This window comes from Triticum aestivum, chromosome 5D (assembly GCF_018294505.1).
Source record: "Triticum aestivum cultivar Chinese Spring chromosome 5D, IWGSC CS RefSeq v2.1, whole genome shotgun sequence".
Taxonomy (NCBI): Eukaryota; Viridiplantae; Streptophyta; class Magnoliopsida; order Poales; family Poaceae; genus Triticum; species Triticum aestivum.
This window is the reverse complement of record NC_057808.1, coordinates 487573561-487583816: the sequence shown is the minus strand read 5'-3', so window position 1 is coordinate 487583816 and position 10256 is coordinate 487573561.

Genomic DNA, 10256 nt, shown 5'->3' with positions numbered 1-10256 from the left:
ATTTTTAGTAAGAACTACTTTATTTTATTTATTTATAGTAAGTGCTTAGTAGTTGAACTAGTTGATTAATTAATAAAACTACTTTATTTTATTTATAGTAAGTGCTTAATTAGTAGTTGAACTAGTTGATTTAACAAAACTAGTTTATTTTACTATAGAAGTAGTTTATTTTTAGCAAGGAAATTAATAGAGCTAGTTTGTTTTTTTAGTTAAAGCAATTATTCCCGCATCGACGTCGACGATGCCTATCCCGCATCCTCGGCGGAGGAGGCCGGCTTGATCAGAGGGGCCATGTCCGGGACTGGGCTCCGCCGGGCTGGATTTGGGAGGTGCTACCTTCCGGTGGGCTTAGGTTGGTGAGGAGTCAGCCCGTCGTTGACCCGATCCTTGTTTGGTTTCGTTCGCATGGGCTAGTGACGGTGCCGAGGCTTCCGGACACCGCGGAGGTGGTACGTCACCGTGTCAGCGAGGAGGACCAGCACGTCCGTCGCTACATGGTTGCGTTGGAGGGCAGGTTCGACAATACCTGGCAGGTTCTTCAGGGATCTCACTGGAGCTATGATCCTGTGATGGTTTCGTCCCTTTGGGTGTCCACCGCCCGCGCCGATACCCGTCGGGCGCTACTGTTCTAGCCGTACTAGCGATGCTATATGGATGATAGTATTCGAGGTGTATTAGTGATAATATTCGACGATGTACGGACGCATGGAGATGATGTAGTTTTGCTTATAATTGAATGCATCCTAATTTGAATACTACTTTATTTTGTGATTTGATTTTTCTTATTGAATGCTCAAAGTGGAAAACTACTCCTACTTTGAATGCTAAAATTGGAGAGCACTATGATTAGTTGATAGCTTATAGGGTTTTTGTTTTTGCAGAAATCTAGGAGCCCCCGGCCCCTCCATCATCCCCGCCGTCGTCCCCGTCACCGCCCCCTCCGACATTGAGGTGAGACCAGCCAAATCCTCTTTTAGAAAGATAATTAAACGATATTTCGGGTTGACTGTAAGTCTGTCGAGTCTCCACCATATATGAGAGGACGAAGAATCCCGACTGTTGTCGTGGGGGTAGCTTCTCCTTCATTCCCGTGTGCTAGACAATTTGGTGTAATGCACTCAAGAACGAAAGGAGGAGCTACCATCACCGACGGTCGCAAATGTCAGAGAGGAATCACTGAGGGAGAGTTCCACCATATATATATGAGAGGACGAAGAATCCCGACTGTTGTCGTGGGGGTCGCTTCTCCTTTGTTCCCGTGTGCTAGACATTTTGGTGTAATGCACTCGGGGACAAATGGAGGAGCGACCATCACCAACGGTCGAATGTATACACCACGTGAGCTGAGAGTTTTCAAGAAAAGACTGACAAACCGATAGTCAACCCGTGATGAATAATAATGATCTAACTTAGGTTTTTTAGTACATATATTTAATCGTAGACGTTTAATATTTGAATTATGAACATAGGAAATGTCGTACTCGGACGACGAAAGTCTCCCGGGGGAGTGCGACCGGTGCCACGACGACTGAGGTCAGTGCGACAGGCCTCACCTGCACGAAGATCGGCGCTTCAGTATTAAGCTGGAGGAGACCTTCGATGTTGAAACGGTACGCAACGACGACAAGTGTTATTTTTTCATAATTAAGCACGACTTCAACTATTTCAACGTGTACTTTTCATCTTTTACAATTCGGCTAGCTTATCCCATGCCATGCAATTTGGCTGGAGGAGACCATGAAAGTATGGAAACAAAGAAAATTCACCTAAGGACCCATCATGATATAGATTTTGAAGTAAATCTATATAATTCTGATAGCGTAACCCATTTTGGTTGCAAAAATTGGGAAGCATTTTGCAAGATGTATGGTTTTGATGAGGGTATGCTTGTCACCATGGATCTTGGTGATCCTGACATCGAGCAAGACAATATGGACATTTGGGTCCTTGTTGATACGCCTCCAATTCTACCGCTATGTGAGTTTCTCAAACATAGTTATTAGCTAATTTATATTGTTCATTTCAAAATAGTTGACAGCTTATTTTCATTGACAGCTTATTTTGATTGTTCAAACAATGTGCGGAACATGGTAGACAGAACCTACTACACCGATGGCTCTGAGTTAACTTATAAGGAGAAAACTCATCTGGTCGGATTTTGTACTGATCTTGAGAATTACAATATCTATTGTAAAACTCCTCCACATTATGGTCAATACGTGCCACTAGTGTACGTGTTGAACTACGGTAACTACTATGGAGATACCCTGGTAAGATTTCTTACTATTACGACATCCGTGCATATTTTGCATACTTCTAAAACTAGCACATCATTGCTAACTATGAAGTTATTACTATGTTTTTCAACAGATAATCCCAGAGGATTGTGTGCCTCATTTGATGTATCAGAATGGTAGGCTTGATGTTTTGAACATACAACCAGGTCATCCTACGAATCTCAACTGTCCATACCGGATTTCTAAAAGAAGTGGAGACATGCAAATCAAAGAATGGAAAAAATGTATGGACAGTTGCAAGGAGGTTCTTGGAAGCAAAAGGAAGCGAAGCGCAAGAATTAGAGACAGGATGATCTCCATTCTCCATAATGGAGAGTCAGGGTCTATATTGTTTTATGCTATTTTACCTTAAAGAGGGTATTTTGGTCCTACCTAATACTGATGATCATGTGCTAAGAACAATTAAGTAGGGTTGGTTCGATGACTATGAGGATGATGATCGTATGACTTGTTATTAATAATGAGTAGAATTTGTATGATGATGATTAGTAGGACTTGTTATTATATATGATGATGCATGATGCGCGCATGAAGATTTATTATATATCAGCGGGTGAAATGAACATGGATTGGATTGAAGTGAAGGCAACATGCATGTGGTGCATGTCGAAAGTAGTACAATCCAAACTTGATCAAGTTAGGATTAGTATTACTTTCGACATGCACCACATGTTGCCTTCACTTTAATCTAAGCCATGTTAAGGCATAGCAGTACGTAGCGTTGGTAAACCAAGCACGGAGATATAAGAAAGGACACTTCTCTCTAATAGCTACCTAATAACAACCTAAATTAACCCCCAAAACCCCTAAATAAGCCCCTTTAAAAAAAACCTCAGCTCCAGCCAGATGCTGACGCGTGGATGCCTATTGGTCCCAGTTGGTGTCACCAACCGGGACCAAAGGCCCCCCGTCCTGGGCTGGCCGCAGCGGCCACGTGGAGGACCTTCTGTCCCGGTTCATGTAAGAACCGGAACTAAAGGCCAAGGGCATTAGTAACGACCTTTTAGTCCCGGTTCACAAACCGGGACAGAAGGCCCTCACGAACCGGGACAATACGCCCTTTTTCTACTAGTGGTGAGGAGGGTGGTGATGACGTCCCTGTCCTGAGGGCGGCTAAGCGGCCGCCAAAGCTGCAAGTAACCACACATTTTGAAGATTGCGTCAGTCGCACGTCGGAGAGGCGCCTTCTGAATAACAAGCTTATTGCGAATGTTCCAAAGCGTCTAGGCGAGAACCCCAACGCACAGCCATCTAATATGGCGGTAGCGGGTAGGGGAAGCGTTGAGCTCCGCAAGTAAGTCGGGGAAGTTTGTATTGCACCACCGTCCACCGACCGTTTCGCGGAAGCAAGCCCACAGGAACTGGGCAGTAGAGCACGAGAAGAAGATGTGGTTAGCATCCTCGATCGTCCCACAGATGGGACATATCCCATCGCCCGGGCCGTTACGCTTTAGGACTTCAACCCCAGAGGGGAGGCGTCCACGGATCCATTGCCACAGGAAAATCCTGATCTTCAGAGGTAGGCGGATGTCCCAGATCAAGCTAAAGGGCTCCGGGGCCGCCGAGGGCGCAATGGCGGCGTACAAGGACTTCACAAAATGTACAAGGACTCCGGGGCCACCGACACCTATTTGATGTAGCAAGCTATTTGTTGCGACTATTCTTTACCAAAATGTAAAAATGAAATGAAAACATGAAGGTTCCTATATATAGCGCAATGGCCTGATAGCATTCTTCATGGAAATAAAAGGTTGGTAGCCATTTATTGTTTTCCTGTAAGTTGAGTGCCAAGGGTTGCACTAGTCCTGATAGCAAATAAAATAACAAAAATACAATTTTCTCTTCAATTATTCAACCGAGTTTAGATTTGGTGTCTTAGAACCAAAATATAATAAGTTATACTTTTACATTTCAGAATTATATATAGTTTTCTTTCTTTTTGCGATGAGAAGTCATAGAGATTTTCACTCTTGGACCATGTTTCTATTTTTGGATGAATTTTTCGAGAAAGAGTGGATTTTATTGACTCAAAATGAAGCATCAAGAGGATACAAACACGATGAGCATACACCCGGCCTCTGCATAGATAGGATGCACACATCCAACAACAACAACAACACACACACATACAAACATGCCGATAACTAGCAAAGTCATATCAAACCAAACTACGTGTGGAAAAAAAACCAAAAGGGGTCAGATCCGCGATCGGCAAACTGCATCAATGACCAGATCCGCACCAACCATATCATGAGACCACACGGGACAATGAGGTTCTTCAACAGCAACGCCTTCAAGAAGGGAGTGACGCCAAAGCACCGCCGTCATCGGATCAAGCCACTAAGGCCAGAATCTAGATTTTCACCCTGCGGAATCAATTCGAGCATATCCGAGCAATGCCTTCAACAAGGTAATGACGTAAAAAAATATCGTCATTGCCAGGATTAACTAAGGATGGCAATTTTATCCACAGACATTGATACCCGCGGATACCCGACCCGAATGGACAGGATTTGGGTACGTTTTTACATCCATAGACAGTACCCGAACCCGATCCGAATATTCATGGGTAGGGCATGGATATAATTATGTATCCATGGATATACCCGAAGCCGACCCGATAGTATGACAAGTGGGGCAAAATTCAGTGATCTACACTGTCCCACCTTTCAATGTAATTTTTTCTGTATAAAAAATGAAAAATAAACCATGCCATGTCTCCCTCACCGTACCTACTGCACTGTCGCTTCTCATTCGTCTATCTCCTTGTTAAACTCCCCATCATTAAGCAACTCCGTCTCCTCGAGCTGCTCCTCCTGTTAGGAATAAACCGTATGTGCGTGTGTGTCCCGGATGGCGCGTGAGTCTGTGCTCGCGTTCGTTTCCACGGTGCAGTTCTAGTTTGGGTTGAGTCCGAGTCAGGCCGGTTTGTTGCCAGGCATGTGATCGTGAGGCGAACGCGTTCGTGTGGAGCGGAAGCGTAGGCGCTGCGTTTCTGTTAGCTAAAAAGCTGGCTGATCTCGTGTTTGTTACGAGATGTGTGGTGCGTCCAGGTTGTTGGCGTTTTTTTAGCACCGGTGACGTGCGTCTGCCTATATAGGTCTATGTAGCTCGTGATTTGTTTACAGTTTGAGCTGGAGAAAAACGCTGTTTGGCAGCGAGGCGTTCGTCGCCGCAAAACACCTGTGCGTTTACGTCTTCTTCTACCTCTGTCTCTGAAAACCAGTTCGTGCTATCTAGGGTTAGACCCCAACAATTGGTATACAGAGCCTCGTTTGTTTCTCTGCTCGTGGCCATGGCGATCGTCCCGCACGGTGCAGGGGGTAGCACGGTGTCGATGCCGATGCCGATGCTCACACCGGACAACTACACGGTGTTCGATCAAGGCCGAAGCCATCCTCGACGCCCAGAACCTCTGGGAAGCGGTGTCGCCGGTGAGCGGCGCGGCGGTCGACGCGGGGAGAACAAGACGGCGAGGGCGATGCTGTTCGGTGCGCTAACCGAAGACTTGTTGATGCAGGTATCAACGAAGAAGACGGCAGCTGAGGTGTGGGCCAGCTTGAAGACGAGGTTCGTCGGCGCCGATCGGGTCCAGGCGGCGCGGCTCTCCACTCTCCGCGGCGAGTTTGAAAAGCTGGGCATGGAGGAGGGGGAGGCGCTGGACGCGTACGCCGGCAAGATCGGTGGCATGGCAGCAAGGTATGATGGCCTCGGCTCGACGCTCGGCGACGCCGCCATGGTGAAAAAAACTGCTCGACACGGTGCCCGATCGGTTGTATGCCACGGTGGCCGGGATCGAGCAGTTCTGCGACGTGGAGACGATGGCGTTCGAGGGGGCGTTGAGCAGGCTCAAGGCGTTTGACGAACGCTTACGTCGGCGCACGCAGGACAACGGCGGACGAGGCAGCGATCAGCTGATGTTCACGGCGGCCCAGTGGGAGGCACGGCAACGTCAGCGCGGCGGCAACCTCGACCACGATGACGGTGCGAGCAGCGTGGCCTCGGGCACGAGACGGCGGCGCGGGAAGTGCTATAACTGTGGCATTCATGGTCACTTCTCCCGCGACTGCCGGCAGCCGAAGAAGGAGAAGGCGCTCCTCGCGGACATCGACGAAGAGCCGGGCCTGCTGTAGGTCACGGTTTAGGGGGAGATTGTTAGGAATAAACCGTATGTGCGTGTGTGTCCCGGATGGCGCGTGAGTCTGTGCTCGCGTTCGTTTCCACGGTGCAGTTCTAGTTTGGGTTGAGTCCGAGTCAGGCCGGTTTGTTGCCAGGCATGTGATCGTGAGGCGAACGCGTTCGTGTGGAGCGGAAGCGTAGGCGCTGCGTTTCTGTTAGCTAAAAAGCTGGCTGATCTCGTGTTTGTTGCGAGATGTGTGGTGCGTTCAGGTTGTTGGCGTTTTTGTAGCACCGGTGACGTGCGTCTGCCTATATAGGTCTATGTAGCTCGTGATTTGTTTACAGTTTGAGCTGGAGAAAAACGCTGTTTGGCAGCGAGGCGTTCGTCGCCGCAAAACACCTGTGCATTTACGTCTTCTTCTACCTCTGTCCCCGAAAACCAGTTCGTGCTATCTAGGGTTAGACCCCAACACCTCCCGCAGCCCTAGGTATAGTTGTGGGCGCTGCCAGCTCTTACCTCTACTTATGGTGCAACACTTCAACAGCCAAAGCCCCAACTCCATATCCCCACGACCCATTCATCTTGGCTTCTCCACGTACGCACGGATACGACGGCCGGCCGGAGATGGCGGCGGACGGCCCAAGCTTTGAGCTGTGATGCGGAGCAGCTCGACGTACAGGAGTGCTGCTGCGCCTAGGACCGGAAGCACGACGGGATGGGTGTGCCGGGAGGTGGTCGCAGATCACGACGAGGAGTGTGAGCTGCGTGACCGTGGAGGATGTGATGGCCACACCAAAAAGCCGGCAACTGGAGCATGTACGTCGTATACGTACACCTAATCTTTTGATCCCTCGATCCCTCTCTTGTATGTGTATTAGGTGTTCCTGTACGTGAGTGTGCAGCATGTGCTGTCCAGAATTTCTGCGAAGTACTCTTATACATAGTTTACATTAGCAACTGGAGCATAGTATTACAGAATTAGGTATTTTTTGCTGGTTACTTATTTAGTCACAGTTTGTTGGTACATGGCACTATAGATATGCATGTTAATTAGTAATTACGTATTACCACATCAGTGAATTTCAATCTGGAGGTTGTGAATGATTAAGACTCAGTAGAATCTGACATGTAATTTTTGCAGGCCTACCTTATTCCCTTAAATAAGAAAGATAGAAAAACTAATTTAGGTTGTTATGTCTACCATTCACTACAACCTAGAGATCTCAGTATTTCCAAATCTGTATAATTTACTGTGTTTTTATGTCTACCATTCACTAATTTAGGTTGTTATGTCTACCATTCACTACAACCTAGAGATCTCAGTATTTCCAAATCCTAACCTTGGCTCACTTAACTGGAACTGTACTGTGTTTTTTTTTGCATTTATAGTTCAATAGCTTATGATGGAGCACAAGGCCCTGTTGTGGTTAGCTCTGGAAATGTTGACTCAGCTGGTAGCCCAACATCTAACGCTCAAACTACTGTTGTCGTGGGAGCATCACAAGGTCGGGCTAGCAATAAGAGAAAGCTCACATATTAGTTGTATGGGAAGGTAATTTTGAGAAAAAATATATTAATGGAGAATGGAAAGCTGAGTGCATGTGTTGTCATAAACTTCTTACCCCGATGCCATTTTGTGAGAAACCGAGAATGAGAAATGATGTTGCGTTATTGTTATGTCATTTTGTGAGGACCGAGAATTGTGTACTTATGTTTATTCGGTGTCATGTCATTTTGTGAGAATCTAAGAGTTTTTTTTATGATGGGTCTGATGTCTCTTGCAATTGTTCTTGATCACAAATAAGAATCTAAGAGATGATTTGATGTTGTGCACTTGTGCTATCTCGTTTTGTGAGAATTTGAGAGCTTATGTGAATCTTGTGCAGTTGTGCTACGTCTTACATATATGTGTACAGAGAATCTGATGGATATCCATACCTGATGGGTATTCATCGGGTTTGGACATGGATATAATTTTTTGCCCATGGATATTTTCATGGACGGGCACATTATGCCTTCATGGATTTGGATATGGATTTGATATTGTTCAACCCGAGCCGAACCCGATCCATTGCCATCCTTAGGATTAACCAACTCAGGTCTGAGTCTGAGTTCTGACCTAGGCTTTCACCCCGGAGCTCAAAACCAGGTGCTTAGTAAGCACTAAAATTATTAAAATTATAACAAGCAGCAAATCATCTTGTGAAGTTTATCTCTTCCCAATCTCTAGGCATGTAACAAACATCATCACCAAGGTCCAAGAAGCATATGCTATCAACCAGATAAATTAGTTGTATCACGTCAGTTTTACTGTGCCTTTTTCTAAACAGCCTAGTGCCTACAAAATGACCATCCTGTGAATCTCCACGACAAGGTGAAATGAATAAAATTAGCTAGAAAATATGAAAGAAACAGAAATATTTTCGGTACTCATGTTTATGTTCATCGATGGATTCAGTGTTCCCTACATGGACGAAGCCAGCTTGATTTTTCAATTGGGTCATCTTCATATATTACAGGAGCTCGGCAGTAATTACTCTTTGAATTAGCATCATTTATCTATAGGTTATACATATAAATCAATTCTGGTCAGCTGGCTCCAGCGTCATAGTGCTAGCTCCACCGCTACTAAGAGAGATGATATTGTCTTCATCGAGGAGCAAGATAACAACGTGCGGAGTGCTTGAGCCCACCGAAGAGGATCAACACGAGCACGACTACTTGGTGCTGAGTATGAACGTAGTAGCGTGGGATGCCCTAGCGAATGATATGTCAGCGCGTCGGCCGGCTGTCGGGATTGCGAGCACACGTTCACGTTGACCAAAGGCACAGAGGCTCGAAGACACGGTCGATGAAGCGAACCATTGGTAATGGTGCCTCCTGTAACGATGGGTCTAGCAGTGGTGGGAGGCTGAAAGAGAAACGTACAATTTACCTTCATGGATCATGGTTAAGCATCCACATTCATCTCGAGTAAATGGCATGAAACCATCGATTTTAAGGCAAGGGTTTCATAGAACTATCCTTTTTTTTTGTTAGAACGAACCATTTTTGTTTTTTCGTTGATACCTATCATAAAGTTGGTTTCTCATTTCTAAAAACACGGATGACTGATGATTAAGTTTGATCATGTTTATGACAGCGATAGCTCGGATGTCAGTTAGATTTCTATCGACGGAGCTACGGCGTAGATTACTGTTGTCTAGTTGGAGCAGCAAGGTTAGGATTTCTCGCCGTGCGTGCGCCGACGAGATTTCATGTTAGGCCATTCAGATCAATTCAAAGGTTCAATGCTGATGACTGCGGCTCTGGGGTGTTGATCCTTAGAGGCATGTGCACAACGATCTTTTGATTGTCAATGACAAGGTCAAGCCGGCTCCGCTTGGGGAGCGGGGACAACGGCGCCGGCTTGTACTCAATGTAATCACAAGGTGGTAATGGTCGTTTGATGGTGCAAGGTACTCAATGTAATCTTATATATATCTAATTAAGAGAGCCATCCCCACTAACTTATTTATGTCAACATGCAAGCATGCCATCTCACGATACAATTATGAATGGATAAGGTCCACCTCAACATGTAATCATGGAAAAACATCCACCACAACTTACACGTGTGGAAAAAGGGCCTATTGTCTCGGTTCATAAGGGCCGTTTGTCCCAGTTGTTGAACCGGGACTAAAGTGTCGTTACTAATGCCCTAGGCCTTTAGTCCCGGTTCTTATACAAACCGGGACAGATGTGCCTCCACATGGCCGCTGCGGCCAGCCCAGGCAGGAGGGCCTTTGGTCCCGGTTGGTGACACCAACCGGGACCAATAGGCATCCACGCGTCAGCAT